Below are 27,489 nucleotides of genomic sequence, written 5' to 3' on the forward strand. Positions count from 1 at the left end.
TGACATCACCTTGGTATACCCAAATACCTACACTGTAGTTACCTATACAAAACCCATTCCATTGTTCTCCACAGCAGAGATACTTGTCACCCTCCTAAAACTGAATAACTGTAAAAGCCTTTGTAGCATGGTCCTATACATCCCTCAGGCAATAATATTCATATACTAGAAGATATTCTTGCCTGGACAACCAACAATATTAAAAACAAAAATATCATCTTATGCTAATATCAACTGGCTCAATATCTCTAATCAGGACCCTTCCACCAACATTAACCTACACATTTATACCCAGCTAATTACCGATATAACCAGACCCAATAATAAAAATGATAGAGGCTCAATGTTGGATTGGATCCTGGTTTCTGACCCTAACAAATCTCCTCCTCTGGAACACTACCAAATAGTATTAGTGACCACTTACCAGCCTTTATAATACATAAGACCACCTCAACACTAATTAAACACCAATTTAAGCAAACCATAGTTTATCTCACTTCTCCCCCAATACTTTTAATGAAATCTTCCAAAACATCAACTGGAAACCATCAAAATATCTCCCTCTTAATGAAGCTGTTGAATTCTTCAATTCTACATTTCTTAAGATCTTAAATAGTCTAGCCCCACTCTGTCTAAAAAGAGTAAATTCTAAATGCGCCAGCAGGCTTACCAAATCCCCAAAGCAAATCATGACTGCAAGGGACAAAGCCTGGAAAACTTTGCACAAAAACAAAAATCCTTCTGACCTCATTCAGTATAAACAGCTATGCAATCAGGCAAAATGACTAGTGATCAAAAATAAAAAAGAACACTTCCAAAGTCTTCAAGACCAACACAAACAAAACTCAAAGAAATTTTGTGGTGCAATTAATTTCTCACTTCACCCAGGTTCAAATAATAATCCATGCCCAAACCCAGATAAAACACCCACTGAGATAGCCTCACTCTTTAACTCATATTTTAATGACACCATTGCTAAGTTTACCACTACCTTCCCACGAATAAACCCCAACCCATCAGAACTACAATTATTAAATAAATCCACAGATGAATAGTGAAGCTAGGAACCACAGAGGACACAATCCAATAATCCAGGACACTTTTTATTGATTTAGCGCTTTTGTCAAAGTGAAAGACTTCATCAGAATAGCCATACTTGCTAAAAAAAATCTTTAAATAACACACCCCCAACTCACATTAGTTAAAAGAAAAACATCACTTCCTCCAAAAAATAAACACGACTTCCTCCAAAAACATACAATAAGAAAAACTTTTAAAATGTTCTTAAAATATTTGGTATGCTGCTGATAAAAACTGTTTGCACATAACAAAAACAGCATAGATTGCACATTCCTGATAAAAAATACTTGCACAATACAAAAACAGCATAGATTTCAGTTTAAGTACTGAACAAATAGACACTCTGTCATTGAGTCCAGGAAGACAGGCATTTGTTCTAATTTGCCACTTAAGCTCCATGAACACTAAAAATTCACCCCCCCCCCTCGAGGACCCAAGTCAACTTGGTCAACAATGAAAAATTTGAAAGCATGCAGTGGGTGAAGGCTGATGTGCCTGTACAGTGTATTGTTTTCATTCTTATGTTTACTATCATATATGTGCTGGTAAATTCTTTGTCTCAGTGCTCTGATTGTTTTATCTACATAGTAGATGTTGCAAGAATCACATAATGCGACATAAACAACTCCTTTGGAGTAACAATAATGTTTCCTACGTGCAGTAATGTACCCATAATTTTTTATTTTAATTTTGTTTGTGTCAGTCATATAATGGGCACCTACCACATCTGTAACTGCCTCCCTGATCCGGTTTTATATTGCTTCTTTCCAATAACCCTTTCAGGGAAGTTTCCTTTTTATAGACAATCTGTGACCTCTTGCCCAGTTTATTATGGACATTAATGTCCAAACTAAAAATTGCCCAGAACTTCACCACAATCTCTTTGATGTCATAAAAATTGACTCTGAAAGGCAAAATAAGAGCCCTACTAAATATTCAGATTTCTCCTTGTATGAAGGCCCACCCAACCCATGAAATAATAGAGGGCTAAAGTTACCAAGTTCTCTCTTGGTAATAACTTCATCCGCTATACTGCTGATGAAGTTTTCAGGATACTCTATCTTAATTAACATGTTCTTCAATACGCCACATTCTCTTAAAAAGTCATAAAGTTGTGAAACCATCCTGGGTAGCCTGATGTACTGCCCTTTGACCAGTGCCTTCTTTTGATGTACGGGGTGCCAACTAGAAAAGTGCAATGAGTTGAAATATGTTGGCTTGCAAAATAAATGGGAGGTAAAACCCTTCATAGGTTCATAGGTTCTTAGGTAGGTACTAGGCTATCTGCCTGAGGGCATTTATAAGCCTAGCCAGAGTGTGTCAGCTTTCGCTGCCCCATTGATTAATTAACTGAGCCTCTGTCAAGAAGAGCCAATGAAGTGATCCCAGGGGTGTATTTTCTGTTACCCATCCACTCATCAAGGTTTCTCTTGAAGAGTGTTAGTGAGGGGCTCTTCCTAATGAAGTTAGGAATTTTGTTCCAAAGCATGGGGAGTCTCTGTGACAGGAATCTATGCCTCCAGCATTTATTGTTGTGACGAGGTTTAGCTCACTAGAGTGAGTGGCTCGCAGTGACTTGGATTTCTTTAGGTGGAGCATGTCCATCAATTCCTGAGTTGGACATGGCTTTTTATGTCAGGTAGAGATCACCACTGAGTAAGCGATATGCCATTGAGTACAGACGGAGTTTTTCCAGTCGGGCTGCATAGGACATACGTTTGAGGTCAGTAATCCTCTTGGTGAGGTACTTTTGTGGTCTTTCCAGCTGTTGGAAGTGTCTTGTGAGGTACATCCCAAATGGGGCACTGTACTCTATGATGGGTCTGATGAGTGATGAGGAGAGGGGCACTATAACCTCTTTATTTCTAGATGCGAACCCTTTAGTAATTAGATGGGCTACATAGAAGGATTTCCTAACTACTTTAGCAATATGATTGTCAAAGGAGAGATTACTATCTACCTAGGTCCCCAGATCTCTTATTACCTCTTCTGTATGAAGAGGGCTGCCACCTATGTGGTAATTCATGGGTGTTTTGTTTTTCCCAAATGGGATGACTACGCATTTTTTGGCATTTAGCTTGAGACCATGACTTTGACACCAGGTGCCCGTCTCAGTAAGGCCCTTTGGGAGAATGTCCGTGTCAGCAGGACAGTCAATTATGGCTCCCAGTTTGCAGTCATCAGCGAACCTGGTTAGCCATAGTCCCCCTGTGTTTGCCTGTACTTCTGAGAAGTTTACACCAAACAGTAGGGGTCCCAGGACCAAGCCTTGTGGGACACCACTTGTGACTGGTTTAGAGTCGGACCTGGAGCCCACTATTCTTACCGTGTGAGTTCTGTCTGTAAGCCAGTTGGCAACCCTTCTTGTGATGTAGTGGTTTATGTTCAGGCTGGTGGGTTTTTCTATAATTTCCAAGTGGGGAATGATGTCAAAAGCCTTGGCGAGGTCAAGGTAAGCTGTGTGAACTACATCCCCCTTATCTATGGTCTTGGTGACTGTCTCGAAGAAGTCAACCAGGTTTAGTAGGCATGATCTGCCCTTAACAAAGCCAAACTGGGTCAGGTCAAGTGTTTGGAGGTTCCCAATGTCTTTGTTAATGAGTTCCATGATGATGTGCTCCATAGCCTTGCAGATCAGGCTAGTCAGGCTTATGGGGCGATAGTTACCAGGGTCAGTTGTGGCGCCTCCTTTGTGGAGAAGAATAACTGTTGCTGTGCGCCATTCTATGGGCACATAGCCTGTGGAGAGGCTGAGGTTGAATAGTGTGTTTAGGTGGGGGGGGGGGGTTAGTTCATTCTGTAGTTCGTGCAAGATGTAGCCTGGGACACCATCTGGCCCCACTGATGCTGTGCTTTTGGCTTTTGAAAGGGCTGTTTTCACATGTACGTCTGTGATTTCCGGGACACTACATTTTTCTGGTATTGTTGTGGGCCCTTTTGGAGGTGAAAGGGGGGTGAAGTTTGCACTGAATCTATCTGCCAAGATGTTGGCAATATCCGTAGATTCAGTATATTTTGTGCTATTTTGCACTAGCTCAGAGCATATCTGAGAGTTGCCACTTAGATTCTTGACATAGCTAAAGAAGGCTTTGTGGTTATCTTTCGAATCCTTAGCTATTTTTCTTTTGAAGTTAGCCTTGGATGATTTTATGAGGGACCTTAGTTTCTTACTGATACTGATCAGGGATGTCTTTCCTTCCTGGGATTTGCTTTTTTTCTGAACTAGTTTCCTCCTTCAATTGTATAGCCTGTTTATGGCAGGGGTCCACCAGACTGGTTTCCTTCTCTTAGGGGAGTGAGTCTTGGCTTTGCTAGGGATGGCATGATCCATGCATCCTTGTAGGTGCTCACTGAATGCATTTGTAAAGGTTCCTGCATCTTGGACACTATTATCCTTTAGTGTGGGGGCTGTGAAACTTACCACCAGTGTCTTAAATAAGGTGAAGTTTGCTATAGAAAATTTTTTCACTGTGGTTTCCTTGGTTGGGGGTGATGGTGTGGTGTGGAAATCCAGAGTGATTAATTTATGGTCTGATCTAACCAGTGATGGGTTGACCTCCGGTGCAAAACACCTGTCGCCCATGTTGGTGATGACCAGGTCCAATATGCTTTCACCTCTGGTAGGGGAGTTTACCAGCTGATCCAGAGCATTTGAGTTAATAAATTCCAGGAAGCGCTGGACCTGGCAGTTTGTACTTGAGTAGTTTTCCCAGTTAACGGCAGGGTAATTGAAATCGCCCAATATCGGGGTGTTCAGTAGGACCTTCATGTTTTCCAGTGTCTCCAGAAAGGCAGAGTGGTGGTCCTGGGTCATGGAGGGTGATCTGTAGCAGGCCACAACTTGCATTGCAGATGTGCCCGATGTTAGTTGCACATGGATGATCTCAGAAGTATCATGCTGCACCACTAACCTGCAGATGTAGGTATCCTTGATGAATATGGATACACCCCTTCCTTTTGTGTTTCAGTCCATGTTCTGTCACCGAAATGTGTGGTATGAGTTGTAGCCTGGTAGTGCTGGGGTGCTCTGTGGAGCCTTGAACCAGGTTTCAGTTACTGCACAGCTTTTGATGTTCTCCATACTGAGGAGTGCTTCGAGCACATACATTTTGAGATTTGAACTCCTGGCATTGAGTAGCATAACTCTCATTTTTTTATTTGTGCAGTTTATGGAGGTGGGTTTGACTTTTGAGCCTTGCCTAAAAAAGGCACTATGGGGGCATAAAGAGCCTTGGTCAGTATTTGTAAGCCTAGGGGTGACAGGTGCAAGCCGTCTCTTGTGAAGCAATGAGGCTTGTTGAGCATGCCTTCCTAGGCTGACAGAGACTGGATCCCCTTTGAATGACACCAGAAGCTTAGCCAATTGTTGAAATTGATCATTTTTTTCTTTATACTGTGGTATCATTCTTGGTGAGTGCAGGATGCTACTCAGGGTCACGATCATACCCGCCTGGACTACATGATCACAGAGCTCTTCCATGTCTCTTTTCATGTAGTGCAGGGAGGTACATCTCAGTTAATTCACATCAACATGAACAATGACAGAGTCATATTTGTACTTGTTCTGGAATGACCTGAGTGCTTGTGTTATGTGGCGGATTCTAGCTCCAGACAGGCAGCTAACAGTAACCTTCTCCTTGTCCAGCCTAGTGAGTGGGACGTCAGTGTGCCTGACTATAGAGTCACCTATTACTAGTGTGTTAGGTATGTTATTTCGCCTTAAGGGTTGTGATTGTGCAGCACACTGATTTTGTGTTTTATGTGTTGTCTGGTTTGTGACGGAAGGTGCAGGTTTTTTGGGTGTCTGCTTTGGAGGTCTCTGATGCTTTTGCAGGTTTTTATTTAGAGCCTCCGAGTATGATTTTGTGTATTTATGTGTATTTTTTGCCAGTGCTGGTTTAGTATGTCTATGTGAGACTGGAGGTGTGGTGCAAGTGTTAACCTTCTCCTCATGACTGCCTGTTCCAGTCTTGGGTGGAGAAAGCTTAGCCTCCAATTTAGCTATATAATTGCATCTCTCGCATATGTTAATATTTTGTGGTAGGAGGAGAGGGTTGTCTGTGTACATGAGGCAGTTGTAACATTGCCTCAGGATACCCAGGTTCACTAGCTGGACTGGAGAGTATACCTGAAATTGCCCTTTGGTCATGCCTGAATAGTAGGGTGAGCTGCTTAGTCACTTGGTTGGTAAGGGGTGAATAATGAGCCTTGCCCTGCTGGGCAATCAAGTGTCTGGGTGTATTAGTGCTTACTATTAGGTCTGAGCAAGTGCAGGACTGTAGGATTCTTTTTAAGTGCTTAGGTGGAGAGTTAGACTACTTTCAAGGGATAAACTGAAGAGGAGATTTGGTGGAGCCGGAAATAATCTAGCCCTAGCTAACCGGCGCTGCCCGGACATGCAAAACTGCAAACGTGGTTTTTACAGCAGGGGAAATAAAAGCGATAGAAATTAGCCCAAAATGGTCTACAAACTATATGGCATATGGCATAAACTTCATGGCATAGTTCTTCTGCACAGTCACATCAAGATAGTTCAAAATATCCTTGTCTTTGTTAATAGTGAACCTCAAAAACTGGTGGTCCCATTAATGAAGGTGAAAAACCTATTCAGGTCATTTTCACCTCCTTTCCAAAAAAGGACAATGTCATCCAAGTAGTGGCCGTAGATTGCCCAGAAGTCACTGAACTCAGAGCTCATGATGAACAAATCCTCCCATTGTGCCAATACAATGTTGGCAAATGTCAGTGCACAGCACGCACCCATAGCGACACCAGGTTCTTTGTTTAAACAGGTGTCCCTCAAAGCTGATAAAGTTGTTTTCCAGGACAAGCTCCATACATGCCCGAATGGTCAAAATAGTCCCATGGTCAAAAGATGTCTTCTTACAAAGATAGTCATAAAATTATTCGAGCCCTTCATCATGTGGGATCACGGAAAACAGGTCAAACACATCAGTTGTGACAAATATCAGGTCTTCGTCAAACATTTCAGGTTTAATTTTCCCTAGAAAATCCGAAGAATCTCTAATAATGGATTGTCTCCCATCCAGTACATGTTTGACCTTATTGTCAATGTATTTCACTAGGAAAAATGTCTTAGAGGCCTTAGCGTCCACTTTAGGGCAAAGGGGGGGGGGGGTTGTGATGGACTTTTGTATTTTAGGAATCCAGAACATTGTTGGGATCCTAGGCTGTTTTATGTGCAGGTACTCATGTGTCTCTATCGGTATCTGACCATTAAGTAGCAGTTGTTCAATATGTAAGTCAATGTTTCTGTAAGTGATGTTCAATTCATTGCAAGCGACTTCTACATATGTGTCACTGTATAAAAGCTCCAACATCCTGCTATTGTAATCATCAAGACCCATCACTACTAATCCCCCACCCTTGTTCTGTTTCATAAATCTTGTCTCTTTACAGTCCAAAATGTCCTGTAGGACCACTGCCTCACTTGTAGTCAAGTTGCGATGTATATTAGAATTACTATTCTGTACCAGCGCCCTGATTTCTTTGTCAGATAACATCTCAAATATCTGTACTGTGGGGTGTGTAGGGGGCATATAGGTACTAGGTCAGCATAGTGTTACTTGGTTCAAGGCCAGGTTATCTAAAGGAAAATGTAGTGCCAAGTTCAACTTCTTAGTGTATAACTTAAGTTGTGTAATAGTTTGAAAATACTGAAATTAGTAGCAGGGACAAAATTCAAGCCTTTAGAAAAAAGTTCAGCCCATTCAACAGTGACCATTGTGTGACTGTAGTTATAAATACTAAAATCACCAGCCAAATTCTTAATAATAGTGCAATCAGCATTTACAAATTCTCTAATGAGGCTCATTGCCTCCGGTAGTTGTTCTGTCTCCCCCTTCTTTGGCCCTGATAGTTGTTCTGATAGTTGTTCTGGCCATATCTCCCATTGCCTTGTCTCTCCTGCCTCTGATTAATCAATCGTTCTGACCTTCTCAGAGGCGGAGGGTCTAAAGGGGTATCAGTACATGTGTTACTAGATTCAGAATTAGCAGCATTAATATCAACAATGTATTCCTCATACATGTCATGCCACTCCCCCCCCCCCTTGTTGACCCTGTGGCGGGTCTGGGTATGCTCTCCCCAACTCATAGTCACCCAGGTCCCTTAGTAGTTTCTTTTCCTTGCGTGTTTTTAATTCACACAACTCATTTTCTACATTACTAAAAACTTTGTAAAAATCAGCTTGTTTATATTCAAACAGAAAGCCATTTTAATACTGTTTTCCAGCTTCTCTATGTCTCTTACTAACATTGCCATTTTCCAGTTATTGTGACCAACCAAAATATGTAACAATTCACAACCTTGCTTATTCATAAAAACAACTAAGTCTTTATATAATTGTAAACCCTTTACCAGTCCTGTAGGGTATTTCCACATTTGGAGCCCTTTGGGGATCTGTTCACACTTGATACACTCCAATAAATACTCATTCTCCAGCTGCAGCTTCTTGTATTTGGTTAACAGTTCCTTAAATTGCCGAAATTGCTGTTCTAAACTGCCGACAGCATTAGAAGAGTTTACACCATGTTTTTCAAGCTGCACTCCGTTTTTTAGCCACTGCTCAACCGAAAATGCTGCCGTGGCATTCCCCCAAAGGACCCTGACTGTTGCAGGGTTGAGAAACAGGTCCAAACACATTATTTTGAGAAAAAGTCACAAGATTCTGCTTGCTGTTATCAAGGAAATGAACCCTTTGAGCTGGGGTGATATCAAACTGATCAGAGCTTTGTGTACCAGTACTATTTCCACTTGCTTAACAGTCCGATCCATTTTTGTTTAGTAAAAAGTCAACTTTCTTAGTTAAATCAGTCACAGTGTTTGCAAGTGAAGAAATAGACTTCAAAATGGCTTGTAAATCAGTGCCCTCAATACTCCCAGGCTGTTCACTCTCATCCATTGTAAAACCAAACCAAAAACAGAATGACAAAAACTAAATAAATCCACAGATGAATAGTGAAGCTAGGAACCACAGAGGACACAATCCAATAATCCAGGACACTTTTTATTGATTTAGGGCTTTCGCCAAGGTGAAAGACTTCATCAGAATAGCCATATTTGCTAAAACACATCTTTAAATAACACACCCCCAACTCACATAGGTTAAAAAAACATCACTTCCTCCAAAAAATAAACATCACTTCCTCCAAAAAACATACAATAAGAAAAACTTAAGTTTACCACTAATAAACTCCAACCTGTCAGAACTACAATTATCACATTCCTCGACTTCTCCTCTGCCTACTATCTCATTCTCACCTATACCAACCCGCTATAAAAAAACTCCTTCATAAACTGAAACGATGTACTAATGCACCAGACTACTTACCTTCAGAATTCTTACAACTATCTGCAATCTCCATTGCCTATTTCATTAGCATTCATCTTAACAGGTCAGTTCATGGGTCACTTATACCAGACATCTGGAAAAAAGCATTCAGTCTCCCACATCATAAAGGTGGTAACAACTCTGACATCTCTAATTTCTGACCCATCACTATTCTTTCTCCCATCAACAAAATATTAGAAAAATGCATTCACTTTCAGCGCCTTAATTATCTGGTTAAAAAACAAATTCTTTCCCCGACTCAGCATGGCTTCAGACCAGGACATAGTACTAGCATAACTCTCATTTCCTTTATGGACACAGTAAATAGAGCTCATGAAACCAGTTGCATGTTCTCTGCACTCTTTCTTGACCTATCAAAGGCCTTCAATATGGTCTCCAATCGCCTTCTGCTGACCAAACTCTCCAACTTAGGTATCTCGCCCCTAACCTTACACTGGTTTTCTAACTATCTCGCCAACTGGCAACAATCCACTATATGACAACATCCATTCTCACCTTTCCTCAACACAATTACAGGTGTACCCCAAGGATTCATATTGGGTCCCCTCCTATTTAGTATATTTATCAACAACTTCCTTACCACTCTTACCCATGGCACTGTTATCCAATATGCAGATGATTCTACAATAATCTGCAGTGCCAAATCCATTACTGAGCTATGTCTTACTCAAGAAGCCTTTTCATCAACCAAAACTTGGATATCAAATAACAATCCTACCCTAAACCCCAACAAAATTAAACTCTTAATACTGACCCCCAGAAAACTACTCCTCTTAACAAGAATAAGTTATCTGTCCACTCTCAAAACAACACTATCATTGAAGTTGTTCCAAATACTAAACTGATAGGTGCCATCACTGATAAAAATATAACATTCGACCTTTGCATCAACAGCAGCATAAAAAAACACATCAAAAACTAGGTATCTTTTATAGGCACAACTATTTCCTTAACTTCACTGCTAAAAAGACTCTAGCCTCATCTTGTCTGCTTCCATCTCTATTATATGGTTCCCACCATACTTAACAATATCCAGTCCTCCCTGATAACTAAACTTGATTCATGCTATAATAAGGTTGCTAAATTTGTAATAAATGCAAAATTTTCAGCCCACCACTGTTAATCTCTATGTCAACTAATGTGGCTCAAATTTCCACACTACCTCACTTATCTACAAATAACTACTGCACATAAATTTAAATATAAACTAATAAACTGCTCTTATCTCTTCTCCTTACTGACTATGTATCATCCTAACTGACCTCTTAGATCTGAAAACAAACTGTTGTTGAAAGCTGAAAAAAGAAATCTCTCAGCTGGCCAAATGCTGTACATTTTTACTGTCTCAAAACTATGGAATAATCTCCCATCTTTGATCTGAACAGTCAGCAATCCTGCTTTCTTTAAGAAGTCCCTCAGACGACATCTCTCTTCGCTCTGGCATTGTAAGTGTGCCATAATAACACCTCCTAAAACCTGTCTCCTTCCACTATAACCTTGCTTTACTCCATCTCAGTACTTGTTTAACTTTTTCATCCTCTCTTTCCATAACTAACTGCATGAGCTCTCAGTCTGTCTTGCTAAATTTCAGCGGCTCAGAACTACAAATCTCCAACAATTAATAATCCCAAATCTGATACACTATTTGTACAACTCCATCAACACTGTTAATAATATTACATATCATAAATGTGTATTATGCATCTAAATAATTTATACAGTTGTGCTCATACTATGTATGTAAATAATTTGCACTGTTGTATTCATACTATTTCCATGCACTGCGACTGTATATATCCTCTGTATTGTATGTTATTTCTTGTATGTATCATTAATGTATGTGGAGCTTTTCTCCTGGGCATCCACTGAAAATGGGCTCACCTAGGCCCAGTAGACTTTCACTTTAAACAAATGCAATAAATAAATAAATGTTATACAGATAACACAACTGTCATTATGGCATACATGACAGTTATGTTATATAGATAAGAGGTATAATAACATGCACAATAGGATGGTATGACCACATGCATGTTACACTGCTAGGTGGTGTAACAATATGGATGTTATACAGGAGGTATAATGACACGTACGTGATAGAAAAGAAACCGACTTATTATTTTACGTTGGTGAATACTGATAATCGTTTTTATTCTAATAAAGGACTGTTTTTACCATTCTGCGTTGTATATACTTGCCAGTGGACTCCATTCCGGTTTTTAAGTATAATGACACGTACATTATACAGGAAGTATATTGACATATAAGTTATACAGATAAGAGTTATAACAACATACATGTTATACAGATAAGATGTATAATGACATGCACCTTACACATGAAGTATAATGACATGATTGTTACACAGGAGATATAATGACATGCATATTATGCAGATAAGAGTTATGATTTATATGCTATGCAGATAGGATGTTTATAATGTATATGTTCATAGGTTCATATAAAAGTACTACACTAACTGCCCTTGCAGGTCATTTCAAGCCTAAGCAATTCCCATTCTATGCTTGAATTAACATTTCCTGCTTGGTGTTAGATTGGGCTTTCTTATCCCATGGTTATTAATTATATATTACCACAAGTGATAATAACTGGGATCATACCACAGGAAATTTGAGGGGACCCATATGTGGGGTAAAGCATTTAAAATCTGCCTCTATCCATTAGTAGTACAGGGGACAGCCCATGGGTACCTTTTCTATTATGCTTCGAATAGATCCAAGTTGCGCTTGAATATGGACAAGGATGACCTTTGTTTTATGTAGATGGGGAGTCTGTTCCAGAGGAGTGGCATAGCCTTCCAGATATCTCTGTCCCTTCAAACTCTTCTGTTGATGTTGAATTAGAGGTTTGGATGCCTAGATCAAGTATTTTTGATGTTACTTGACTTGCTGATGTGCAGTAAATCCATCAGTATTGAGTTGTAGGATGCATTGCATGCCAGGCACAGGTAATCTTTTAGCAGTGTGTAGACAAAGAGTATGGTGTCTGGGCTCTGAGGCAGTAAATGTAGAACATATTGCTTAGGCCTTGTATCTTTTTAGTATGGTATCTCTATGGGTGTTACGTTGTTGCATGTGTCTGGACAGAAGCATGCCAAAGAGGCATTATACGCAATGATTGGCCTAATGAGGGCTGAGTAAAGGAGGGCAATAGCCTCTCCTGATTCAGTCGCTATCCCTTTTTTTAAAAGCTGCATAATATAGAAGGACTTCTTTATAACAGTGGAAACATGTTGATCAAAAGTTAGGTCACTGTTCACATAAGTTCCCAAATCCTAAACAACTGGGTCAACTCTCAAGCATGTACAGTCAATATGATAGTTCCTTGGGGTAGATGTTTTCCCAAAGAATATGATAATGCATTTTTTCGCATTTAGTTTTAGTCCATGATTCTGGTACCAGTTCTTTGTTTAGGACATAACTTCCTGCAGGATGGCTAAGTAATTTGTGGATTCGGTAACTGGTCCTAGCTTGCAGTCATCTGCAAACTTAGTTAGCTAGAGCCCTTTGGTGTTGGCTTTTACTTCACAGAAGTAAATTCCAAACAGGAGAGATCCAAGCACCAAACCCTGGAGGACTCCACTGGTGACTTGCCTCTTTGTGGAGGTAACTTCCCCTATTTTAATCTACTTCTTGCTAGGAGGTAACATCCTCTATTTTGATCTCCTGAGTCCTATATGTGAGCTGGTTGGCAATCAAGTGGATGACAGGGGCTTATTCCTAGTCTATTTAGCTTTTCTACTATGTCCAAGTGAGGGATTTTGTCAAAAGCCTTGGCCAGGTTGAGGTATGCAATGTATAATGCTTTAACCTCATTCATTACTTTGGTGAGCTCTTCAAAAAAATCCAACAGTTTGAGTTAGCATGACCTGCTCTTCATGAATCCTAAATGAGACAAGCCAGTGTTTGAAGTTTCCCCATCTCCTTATTGATTAGTTTCAATATAATGTGTTCCATGGCTTTGCTTACCAGGCTGGTTAAGCTTATGGATCAGTAATTGCTTGGATCTGTGGAAAGTCCTCCCTTATGCAAATAGATGACTGTAGCCATTCTCTATTTGCTTGGCGCAAAACCTGTATGGAGGCTGAGGTTGATCAATGTTGTTAAGGAGGTGGTTAAACCATGCTTCATGTTATTTAAAATGCATCCTGATTTATTGTCAGGACTCTGCAATGCTGTATTTTTAACTTTTGATAGCACTTTTATGACTTGGCCTTGTATGATAGCTGGAGGTGAGTCACTTTTCAAGTATATCTTGTGGGATATACAGAGGGGAGATAGGTGTAAAGCATGAATTTAATTAATCAGACAGTTGGTTAGGTATATCTTCAGCCTCACTGTAGGTAACATTCTTCATTATCAGCTCAGTGCATTGCTGGATTGTGTTTCTGAGATTTCAAACAAATTAAAAAAGGCCTTGTAAATGTCTTTAGCTTAGGTGGCTACTTTTGCCTCAAACTTGGCTTTGGTGGATTTTATTAAACTCCAGAGTTGTTTATTTATTTCATTGATAATAGCACTGTTATTCTACTCTTCTTATTTTTGGTCAAAGTCCTCTTCCTTTTATTGTAAAGTTTGTTAATATTACATTTTCTAGGGTTTGCCTGTGCTTGTTCCTACAGGGTACTGCTGCATTTGTGCAAACATTTACATGCTGCTATAGTGTGATGGTGTACGTTTCTACATAATCAGTGGAGTAGCCTGGGTAAAGTTGAGGATTTGAAGCTTGCCAATGTATTACATATGAGTAGGTAGTTTATCTTAGAGAAATTTCTGAAGGTACTTTGGGTGGAAGTGGATTCTGGTTTCAATTTTATTTCAAAGGAGATAGCTTTATCATCAGGCCTAACAACTGATAAAGATACACAAGGATGGTGCAAGATACTCCTATAACAGTAAGGACAAGGCGAAAGATGTTACCCTAGTGGGTGCCCTGACTAATTGTTTCAGGGTGTTTGTACTGACAAAGTCCAGGAATCTATGTGCTTGTACAGTAGTGTTGGTGTAGGTTTCCCAGTCTATAGTTGGATAGTTTAGATCATTTAGGAAAATGGTATTAGGTTTAATACTGAGTGATTCCAGTTCCTGTAGATAGGTATTGTGATCTTACTTGGGTCACAGAAGGAGGATTTGTATAACTAGCTAATATATGGTATGGGACATTTCTGATGGTTATTTGGACATGATGAAGCTCTAGTGCATCATGCTGCTTTACCAGCACTGATGTGAGTCTGTTCTGGATCAAAATTAGGATAACTCCACATTTTTATTCCTCCTATGCAGTGACTGGTCTATACGTGTGGACAACACTATAGTCCTGTGCAGCTGGAGGGCTGTCTACTGTTTTAAACCATATCTTAGTCACTAAATAGAAATCTATGTCATACAGGTTGAGGAGGACTTAGGAGTTTCTTGTTTACACTCCTTTCATTGATGAGTAACACCTTCATAATTTCCTTTGCTTGCTTCATTATGCTGATATGTTTATCAGATTGGCGCTGCCTAAGAAGGCACTGAGGAGGTGGCCAATGTCTTTGTCAATAATCAAAATCCTAAAAGGGTCAAATACATGTCATCCCTGGTGAAGCAGCATGGTCTGTCAATCATATCTTCCCAGGCTGGCAAATATTGGAGCCCTTCGAATGACACCAAAAACTTAGCCAATTTTTGAAGTAAATTATTTTTTGCTGATATTGTGGCATCATCCTTCAGTGCTACGCTGATATCTGAGAGCTCCATCATGCCTCTCCATGTAGTCCAGGGAGGTACATCTTAAGTCACTGACACCCTCATGTACTATGACAAAGTCATAACGGTAATTGCTGTTCAAGGACTTAAGTGCAATGTTTGATCTGATGGATCCTGGCTATAGACAAGCAATTACAAATAGGAGGCATAACGACATGCACATTACAAAGGAGGTATAATGACATGTATGTTATACAGATTTGAGGGATAATGTCATGCAGGTTACGCACGTAGGAGGTATATTAACATGCATGCTACCTAGGTAAGAAGGACAATGTTACACAGGAGGTATAATGATGTAAATGTTATACAGGTAAGGCATATAATGACACACACATTACACAGGAGACATAATGACATATATGTCATAGAGATAGGTATAATGACAGGTATGTTACACAGATAGGAGGTGAAACTACATTCATGTTACACAGATAACAGATATAATGACGTGTGTTACAATAGGTACACTGATATATGTTACAATATCATGCATGTTATAAAGATAAGTATAATGATATGCATATTACACAAATTGGAGTCATAACTAGATAAACATTACACAGAAAAATGTATGTTACATGGGAGGTATTGTGACATATATGTTATTCAGATAAGAGGTATAATGACATGTATGATATACAAATAGAAGGTATAATGCTCTGCACATTACACAAATGATATAATAACATGTATGTTACATGGGAAATATAATTATGCATATGTTGCACAAATAGGCGGTATAATATTTATTTATTTTTTATTTATTTATTTTACATTTGTTAACCGGGAAAGTCCGAATGGACACAACTCCTTTTTCAGCGAAGGCCCGGGAAGAAAAGCTCCACAAGAAAAACAAATACATCCAAATGACAACACAAAGTAAATAACTGTTTAAATAACAAAATACATTCCAGTACAATAGCAGCATAGTAAGTAACAAGTACAGTTATACTTTGAATCTATTCAACTAGATAACATAGTTATATACAGTAGAGTTCAAATGTACATAAGTGACTTAGGCTGTTTCTTTGGAAGAATATGCATAGATGCACATAACGCATCAATATCAAGGAAACAATACAAACTAAGATGGAGAATTCATAAGGACCTTATAAAAGGAGGCAATCTGCCTGTTGAAGAAAGTAATATTTAAGCTATGAAGAACAAGAACACAGGGAGAGATAGAAGAAGCATGTATTTGGTGATGATGCAATCATTTAGGGTAAGGTTAACAGTCAGAGAATTAATTTCATGCAGGTTAAGCATGCATGTTCAACAGATAGGAGGTATAACAATATGTGTGGGTACACAAATAAGAGGCACAATATGTTAAACAAGAGTAGCAAGCAGTTTACTACAGTTTGAAAAAAAAATTTTTTTTGTTGTTTTTATTTTTTTATTATTATTTATTTTTATTATAATCTGAGGAAAGAGGGTCATGGGCAGGGAAGTGAAACAGGACCTGACTGGCTCCTGCATGTCAGGAGCCCCAGGTACCTGATTGCCGACATTTTTTGGCTCTTCCATTGAAGACCTGTGGCAAGTGCAAGGGGGCATGTATCTGTCTGGCTACTTGGTTGATGTGCCAGTGTAGAGCGCAGAGCAGACTCTGTATATATACATACATACCTACATATGCACACATGTACATGGAGAGAGAGAAGAAAGCAAGTGATACAGAAAGTACAATGTCACTAAAAAGCTCTAATGTTTTTTTCTGATAGTTATAACACCTGATGTAGAAGCACATCAGAGCCTTATTAGAAGGTGGTCTCATAATTAATTAGACCCTACAATTTTTGTACTTCATCTTCTGTTAGGGCAGTCATGGAATAGACTTGTTCTAGTCTCTCTGCCAATGGCATATTCCTTCATGCAATTCTGGTTTGCCACCTAGGCACAGGGCCCCAAGTTGCAATTTAAAATCAGTGTGAGGCCCAGTCATGCTATTGACTACTCATCTCAAATAATGAAAAACGTAACTTTTCCTTTTACTCTATATCATGCATGTTACCTGCCTGAAATGATGATGCTCTACAGATTGTTTACAGTTTAAGACAGTGGTCTGATTACCTTCCGCTTTGCATTCTCTCTGTCCTGTCTACCTTCCTAAAGTTATTTTTATTATGTTCATCACAGACACCAAAATAAGATAGAGAACTGTTCAAAGAGACAGTTGCTGCTGCTCCTCTCTTGGCCTAGCAGGCAAGTGGCACAGCTGACATATTAGCCTACTGATGTTTTCAGAGACAAGACAGTTTTCAAATTCCCTAACAATATATATATATGGAATTCTGGGGATTTATGCAGTAGATGCATTTCTGTAGGATATCAATGGTTCTTCCAAGTCAAGAGACTGAAAGAAACAAAGAACAAACCCCAAGCATAGTTTTTTCTTTTCCTTTCCTTTTCAGATATTAATATGCCTGTGTTAAAAAAAACCTACCATTGTATTGGTTTCATGTTTGAAATGGGAAACAACTGCTCTTTGGGGAAACCAGAAGCTAAACTGTCAATAGATTCCTTGTTGATTCAATGGCAGTGACAACTGCATGGAATGCAAGAGATCCTGGGTTCAATCCTCAGATAAGTGTCAGTGATTTACTTTGCTGTTTAATTGTCGGCAAAGCTAGATTATGGTTTGTATTGCATTATAGTTATACTCCATTCTCTTGTATTGAGATTCTATTGAGCTATACTTTACTTGACAATCTAGCCCTTGCTTACCACCTACTGCATGAAATAAACACACTTACATATACATTATACATGAGCAAACATAAGAAGAGAGAAGGCCTATATGTCCATGAGATAGCATAAGAAGACAGAAGGTCTATATGTATATGAGTCAGCAGAAGAAGACATTAGGCATATATAAGGCCTAGCTAGTCTTTTGGACTATTGCAACTAGCACCCTTTTTTCTCTCCACCTTTCTTCCCTCTCTGCCTCAGGCCATTTAGAACAAGTTAGTACTCTTGCCATTAAATCAGGCAGTCTACTGCTACTGCCCACCACCCTCTTTGTGATGTAATGAAGTGCTTCCCTAAATCTATTTCAGCAGGTGTCCCATTAGTTTAGAGACTTTAGAGTTTAGCGAACCTTTACAATCACATCCCTCCTTTCTCTTTAGCTCTGCTCTTTCAGAACTTTCATTATTGTTTTGAGGACTGAGATGATATATCCTTTTCCCATTTAAATATTTTGATCATTCATGCTATAGCTGTCCTACCCTCAGGAAAGGATAGACTACAGTACCTCCTATATCTCCTTAGTGATCATCATTCCCATTCTCTCCACCACCCTGGCAGGTTCTCTAGGTAATCTTTCAGGTAGATTTCTTTCTTTCTTTCTCCTTGTATAGCCTCAAAAACTAGACATAGCAAATGTACAGTAGTGTGAACACTGATATGAAGAGTGAGACCAGAGGAACTTTAACTTTCTGGAATTCATGTCCTTCTGGAAGCAGCTCATACTCCTGATTTTTTATCTGCTGCTTTTTCTTTCCATGATATTTATCTTGAATAGTTGCTTTGATTGAGAGTCCTCATTTGTAATATTTTCTCTTTAGGTTATTTCCCCCAACAGTAATGCCTTGCATTATTCTACAGTAAAGCTAAGCAGCCATCTAACAGCACATCAAAACAGCTTATTCCAGTCTTTGCTTAAGGGGGTATATGATTCTCTACTATCTATCCCATCTTTGTATGAACTACCTGAGGCAGGGTTAGGTTTAGGGTTAGCACATATTACCAAGGTAGGCATTGGTGCTTTACCCCTTGTTCTACCATAGTAATGTATGCTAAATCTAACCCTAGCCCTACACACCTTATAAAAAAAACTTTCTGTAACACTTCCATTATTCAGACAAATTTTGACTAGTGTTAGAGAGGGTTTGGGTGTAGAGATAGCAAAAGGAAATTGTTTTCTTTTTGCAACCTTCTGTAGGTTTGATGTTAGTGGTTTCTGAGAGTCTGAATGTTTGATGTGTTTAGTGCCAGTGTTTTCTTTTTGACATTTAAAAATGTTGATCATTCATACTAAAATCATCTTGCCATCCAGCACTTTATCATCTCCCCTACCAGTTTACTTTACAACTACACTATTCAGTTTACATATAAGTTTGCTGTTGGAAAGTCTCAAAGGCTCCAGTCTAATGCTGTTGCAACCTAAATGCAGAAATGCATAAAGTTCAAATGATAGGAACTTCTAATTGTGAAACCATGGAGGATAACAGCAAATATTATTTACATGATCTCCATTCTTGTGCAGACAGACTTACCAGTCCACAGTTTAACAGCCTGGTACTGTCTCCTGTGATGCTGACTGACACTTTTGCATCTTCCCAGCCCCAGTGGCCAGAGCTCCGTTATACAGTTCTCAAACAGAATAAGCCAGCCTTTTGTCATTTGTTAATGAATCCTCATGGGTATCCCATCCCACTCCCATGCCATATATTCCTGTAACACTTGCAATGCCTTCCTTTTTCATTCTTAACTGACAGTGGCTTAACAGGTAGCATACTCACATTTTGTGCTTGAAAACCAAAAGGCTGTGAGTTTTATTCCCACTCCAAGTAACTGGATTGTTACCTCTGCAGTGCAGCTTTAGGATGGTACTGCACTCCTGAGTGTGCTGTCCTTTGGAAGCGACATTAAACCAAGGGCCCATCTGCTTAAATTGGTGGTAGCTCAAGGGGTTGTAAAAAGTCCCATGGCAGCTACCAAAAAAGTAGGGGTTTCATTTAAAAAAAACATCCCCCTGGATTCACTATCCTTCCATGCATGACTAAGATAGTCATGCACAGAATTAGTCATGTAAAAGCCTGACGGCAGCATGCTATGCATATTAATGAAGGTGCGCTGCCTGAGCTCCTAATCTTACATGGAGTGTGGACGAGTGCAGGGGGCATGTCTGAGAGCAGAGCTCTCACAATATACATGCCCCTGCAATGGAGGACTGCAGAATAATAGTAAACAATGAGCGAGACCGCTCATAAATGTATGTATATCCCCAGTGACATCCCCCCACATGTATAAAAGCAATACTGAAAAATAAAAAGGCTTTTTTTTTAATAAAATGGACAAAGATTAACCTTAGGTGCACGGGATTGCCTATCACTCAGTTATGGTTAATACAGGTTAAATAACAGAAAGAGGATAAAAAGCACGATATATGCAAATGAAGCAGTACAGCAATAGTGTAGTGGGCAGAGCATTCGCCTTAAAAGCAATCATTCCCGGTTCGAGTCCCCCTGCAGTACATTCCATTTCGGTTTCCAAATCACTTTCTATGATAAATATTTTTATTGCATAACCTAATAAATAACATATATTTCTGAACTGCAATACTGCATTTAATGTAGATGTGAGGAGTCAGTGTCATAATGCTTCAAAGTCCACAGATAATCACGTGACCCATACAGTATCACAGATACAAATGGAAGGTAAACTGTGTAATGAATGATAATGCCATACATGTCTTCAAATTTCACAGCTCCCTAAGAACCATTACACTATTACTGTCTAAAATGTAGCACTAGTAAGTGGTAGTAAGCAGTAGTATGCACTCTTAAGCACTAGTAAGCGGTAGTAAGCACTCTTAAGCACTAGTAAGCAGGTTTAAGGCCGTTTGCGTGGGGGTAAGCAATGCGCACAGGTAAAGCAAGATTGAAGCTAACCAGAGGTTAGCATTGCTGACCCTCACGTAAAGCCATGCAAACCTGCTTACAAGTGCTCAAAAGTGCCTTGATCAGTCAGTATGCATCAGCCGCCATTCTGGGCAGGAAAAAAAAAACAGGCTTTGCAGGTTGTGAACCCAGGACCCTGAACTCTTCAGTCATAGTACTTAACCACTAAACCAACACAACAGTACATACGAGTGAGGTTTTAATAAACAAACCTCTCCATAGGAAAACAAGCTGAACATGTGAAAGGACCTTCTATACAGCCTTATGTTGTATACCCAGCTACATCACATAAATATGTGAACTGGAGTACTGCAGTAAGCACAGATGTGAGGTGTTATTGTAACAAAGTGTAGAAGTCCCCAGGACCCCATACAGTGTATGTACACATGAATCATGGCTACCAGTCTCATATATAACCTATAATTAATAATAAATCATTGCCAAAAAGCAAATTTAATGCTAATTAACTATTAAGCAATGCTTACCACTGCACAGCTTAGCTTACTAAGTGTAAGCAATGTGTAGGGCAGCCAATTCAATCTACCTATTGGTATACCTCTTTACGCACTGCCAACCTTAGGAAAGCAGGTGTGCCCATAGCTTAGCCTTTTCAAAACCGGCCAATCATGGAAAAGTGTGGGAAATTGGCTGTATTTAAACCCCACATGCGGGAATACTTCCCATAACTAGTTGTAGCTTCCTACTGCAGGCAGAATGTCTGGTGTGGGTGAAGGCACTCAATTTACAGTGCAGTGCTGGGGCATCCAGGAGTCAAAAATCATGGTATGGCTCCTGGTAAAACACCATGAGCAGAGACTACTGCAGGGCCAGTACCAGGGCTCGCAGTATAAAATGGAGGCCTGGAACAGTCTCACCCGTGACATCACCAATGCCACAGGTATCCCCCAGACTGGTGAGCAGGTCAGGCACCACCATGCTGACCTGAAGCGGTGGAGGGAGGATGTACTAGAACAGTGGATCCAGGAGTCTCGACAGATGCCTAATGCCCCAGTACTAAGTACTCATTCTACTAAGTAGTTAAAATAATTGCCTAGCTTGTGCATACTATGGATAGATATGGCTAAATATCACTGTATTTCTCTGACACCTGCAGATGAGTGGGCTGCGAACCAGCAAGCCCATGATGCTAGGTTGCAAAGGCTGCGACGTGAGGCAGGTTAGTAATTATTCTGCATGCACTGTCATAACAAATAAATATAAGAACCTCAGAAAGTGTCATACCAGTATAAATAAAGGTGTAATATTATGTGAATAAAGGTATAACCCCTGGAGTGCTTCTGTTTACTCTTCTTTCATATGTTGTTGTACTGTTGCATTCTATAAATAGTACTGTTGTATTAAGCAGTTTTACCCACACTGTGGTATGCAGATAAAATGTGCATGAAGTTCTGTATAACAATGTTGGAAATGCCAAGAGGTCAGTCATATTGTACAACTGAGGGAGGCTTACATAGAAAACATTAGAAAGCTTCACAACAATTCCCTGATAGCACAGTCTACTGTGCTGTTAACTGTAATGTTTTTTGTCACACACAGCAGGGGTTTGAATCACTGGAGTGCTAGTAAGTTGTATGCATAATCATACCTCACAACTGTACAAATTTTGTTAGATTGTTCAGATAGAAAGCTGTATGCATAATTACATCCAACTGTACAGAATTTGCTAGAATGTTCAACTAGAATATGTATGCATATTCATATCACTCATCTGTTCCAATCTGTCCAGCATGTCCAGATAAATGGCCCACATCACCAGCCTGGTACCCTGTTCCCCTGAAAAATCAGTGTGATGATCCAAGAAACGTAGGCTGCTATTAATGACATATAACTGATAGTCAGACCTGTACATAGTCAGAGAATGTATATGAAAACAAACCTGTCAATCTAGCATCTCAGCCAAAGTGTATGAGAGCAATACTCAAAATATGTTGCATTAACACCTGCATCTTGTCACGCCTCTATGTAAGACACAGGTCACTTATATAATAATCTACAAACATACCATTGTACAATATAAGGCCATTGGGTAGTGTAATAATACATGTAAGGGGCAGATCACTGCAGTGACTAAGAATGTTGTGAAAACTACAAGGATATATTAGTTGTTAATTTAACTCTCTCTCTCACCACTACCATAAGCATAAAAATAACCCAATGAAACATCTCAATCGGTATGTGTACACTCCAAACTTTTGTTGGGACATATGTCCTATTGGTTTATAAATATTCACATTTGTTAATATGCACGTGCCATGTTAAGATACCCCCATATTGGTGGCCTGTTGCCATCAATTAAACCTGCATGCTGTTGTAATGGCCACTCTTCCATATATGCATGTGTTCTGCTTGCTCTGCTACTGTTTTAAATCCGGTGTCTTGGGTTAAAGGGAATACCCATGCATGCTGTTATAACTAATCCTGAATACTGTTGACCATTACTAACCCATATCTTTCTTAAAGCTGCTACAACATAGCTCATATGGGAAGGCCGATCCCAGTGGACCCACCTGTCCCACCTCAACTGGCCATGGCACCGGGCACCAGCATATCTGGGGCCCAGCCTGGGACCTCCTCCTCCGTTAGCCCTGCACCACCTTCGGGTGGAACCGCTGCAGGGGATGGGGCTTGCCCCCCTCCTGGGAGTGGGTACGGAGAGGAACCCGTCACTCATCGTATGTCTGGGCCGTGGTGCGTAGGGAGCTCGATAAGGAGTTTCGAGACTGGCTACGCCAGCTTGATGGCCGAGTGGCACAATTAGAGGGTGAGCCCGCCCCTCCTACACAGCTTCCAGCACATCAACCTTCGGGGCTGTGAAGGTGCAATGGTGACTGCCCATGGGTGGGGACTTCAGTCCCACTGTTTCCATTTGGGGGCTCATGGGCTTGCAACTTTCAAACACCCCTCCCCGTCCAAGGTGTTTCCCCCTCACATGTGTCATATACCGCGCCTGTATGCTGTCTTGTCTGTCATCCTACCAAACCAATCCTCCCAGAGCATACCTACTCTCCTTCCTCGACATCCCACTCTCATCTTAAAAAAAAAAGGGCAATCTGTTCCCAAGAAAAAAATCACACCCCATACATAGCTGTCCATTTTGCACACATGTCCACTGGACACATGTAATATGGTCTAATTAGCATCACAGCACATTATTGTTGTCCTCACCTCTCTCCCGGGGGTTGGAGTGTTTAAATGTACCTCCAAATTCATTGCATATACACAGCTGTTGCTGTAGAAGAAATGGGCAGCTATGGACCTTCCCTACACCCTTCCTGCACATCCCTAGCTATCCTGTCTGCTGTCTTTCCCTCTTTGTGCCCCTTTTTCACCACTTTCCTATCACCCCTTTTTCTTTTCTTTTAAAGGAATTAGCACGGGGGTAAGTGGGAGTAGGCACTTTTAAGCAGCAGTAAGTGGGTTTCAGACTGTTGCGCTGGAGTAAGCACTGCCTACACGGGTTAAGCAATTTAGCAGCTGAGTGTAAGAAACTGTAACCGGAAGTTAGCAGTACTTACCTCTGTACAAACTCACTTACAACTGCTTAAGAGTGCCTTAATCAGTCTGTATCCAACGGCCGGTGTTCTGGCCAGCAACAAAATAAACTGCCTCTGCAAGGTTCAAACCCACAACCCTGCACACCATACACAAAGTGATTTACCACTAAACAAAGGCAGATATACATAACCCTGATGTTTTCACAAAGATATCATCCAGCACAATCAGTCAACAGTACAAGAGATGTAGTAATATCATACCACACAACCTGTTAATGCAAGACATCTGGACAAAGTGTGCCAAAATGTGGGTACAAATAGGGATATATGTCAAATATTGCTCTAATACACTTAAAATGTTGCTAGTTACACAGTTATATGTATTAGAATACATATATAGAAGGAGATGAAGTCTTGAACACAAAAGTGTCCGCACAAGTTACTGACTTCAATGCTGCGATCATCCATGTCAATTGCCAAGAGAATGAGGTACAGGCCAAAATATGAGCCGAACATGCATGGACATATGGGCAGATATATATCTGTAAATGTAGACAGATAGACAGCTATATGTATGTATGTATGTGTGTGTGTGTGTGTGTGTGTGTGTGTGTGTGTGTGTGTGTGTGTGTGTGTGTGTGTATATGTATATATATATATATATATATATATATATATAGATATATATATATATATATATATATATACATATATATGTCTCACAAACAATCATATAACATCAACTGTATATAGATAGATAAATATGTTCAGATGTATATATATATATATATATATATATATATATATATATATATATATATATATATATATATACATACACACACACACACACAGATGTAAATGTGTGCAGCATTTCCACATGGGAACAAAATCCTGAGTCACTCACTACAACATAACAGACCATATGCACTGTTAATGGAGATGGGGTCTCAAATGAGGGATACCTGGTAGTTAGTGCTATGTTACCCCCCTCCACAGTCCTAACAGGTATGCTGTGCAATCCAATATCCAGCACATGCAGTTCTTGACATCAGGACCCTCCACAACACAGCTACAATGGTTTAACAGTAATCCAATTCACCTGAAAATGTCAGGGCAATATCTATAACATATTGTGCAGAATAGTCATTCTACCATAGGGAATGTACAATGTGGAAGGAGTACACATGAGAGTTGTTCAGATATGAACACAAACATCTATACATTGACAAATATGTGCAGGTATATATATATATATATATATATATATATATATATATATATATATATATATATAGCTCAGGGATTTGTTACAGCAGAAAAAAACATAAAAGATATGTGAAACATATATGATTTTACTTGCATGTAGTATTTGGTATAGAATAATACGACTTATAATGTGAAATGATTTATATCTGCCGTCAGTAGTTGTTCCTGTAATGATGTTTTGCTCAACAACTGCTCTGGACAATAGTGTCTGTACCTGTGGGTAGTGGGACATGCCTGTCAACTGTGCAGATCAGCAGTGAATGACAAAGATGTAACCCATGATATCTGTGTTCTGTACATTACTGTGGCCAAAGGCTGCTGGTGGTATTAATGCTGTCATGATAGACACATGGGTGTGAGAGCACAACACCTACAGGACAGTCATGTTAATGTGTAGCATAGCATGCCCAACTGCCATAGCTGTATAATATGCTTATCTAAAATCTGTCACCATCTATACCCCCCCTAATGTTAGTCTGTGTTCACACATGACACCTGTCTGTGTTGTAGCAAGGCAGAACAGTTCAGCTGTGAAGAAAAGAGAGTTACAAGAGTGTGGACCAGATGTTTGTATGCACCCCACATACAGATAAATATATGTGTGACATATATTCACAGCTGTGTATGTCTACAGAACCTCAGACAGTTATACATATATATATATATATATATATATATATATATATATATATATATATAGGTATATAAACAACACAAAATGAAATCTACACATACATATGTATATATATATATATATATATATATATATATATATATATATATATATTTGTGTGTGTGTATGTCTACACATATAAATATATATATATATATATATATATATATATATATATATATATATATATAAATATACACAAACACACATATACACACATATACATAATACTGATACGTATAAGTATATATATATATATATATATATATATATATATATATATCTATATATGTCCATACATGTCCCCTGCCATGACATGTATGAGAGAACATCACACATCAATACACAACATATCTACACACCAGTACATGGCTGCAAAATGGACTGTGGAGTGTGGTGTGTAACCCATGTTGGGAACACATCGCAATTGTTTGAGAAGGTGGGATATCTATGTTGGTGAAGGGTAGTAGGCACATATTGGCATGTAGGTTTGGTTGGATGACAAACTAGACAGCATACAGAGCTGGTATATGACACGTGGTGGGTAAACACTGTGGATGGGTAGTTTCATTTGGAATGTGGAGGCCAATGAGCTCCCATGTGGGAACAAAGGGACCAAGGTGCCCACCCATGGACAGTCACGACAGCATCTACATGGTCATAAAGGTGTCTGGACTGTGGGCTGAGCAGGAGGAGCATGCATGTCTAACCATGTGTATATGTACTGCATGCCTCCAGGTGATGTAGCACATACCCCATGTCTCTGTGGAGCTCCCTATGCATCAGACCCTGGACCTAACTGTGGGTGACAGAAATATGTCTGTGTGTGCTCCTTGGGGGGGCACACCATCCCCTGAGGTGGTTCCACATGAAGGTAGTGCAGGAACAGTAGATAATGAGGTTCCATGGTGGTTCATGGATGTGATGTGGCCTGGTAACATGTCCACATTAGGTGGGAGAGGTGTTCCTGCTGGCAAATATCCCCTACACATACTATTGTGTCACTGTCATGGAACATATGTGGGTTGTAATAGTCCACACAATCCCAGAACATGTCCAACAGCATGCATAGATATCCCAATAACACAGAATGGCAGATGTGTAGCAATCACATAGCAAG

This window comes from Protopterus annectens, chromosome 8.part0 (assembly GCF_019279795.1).
Source record: "Protopterus annectens isolate FY-2018-M chromosome 8.part0, PAN1.0, whole genome shotgun sequence".
Taxonomy (NCBI): Eukaryota; Metazoa; Chordata; order Ceratodontiformes; family Protopteridae; genus Protopterus; species Protopterus annectens.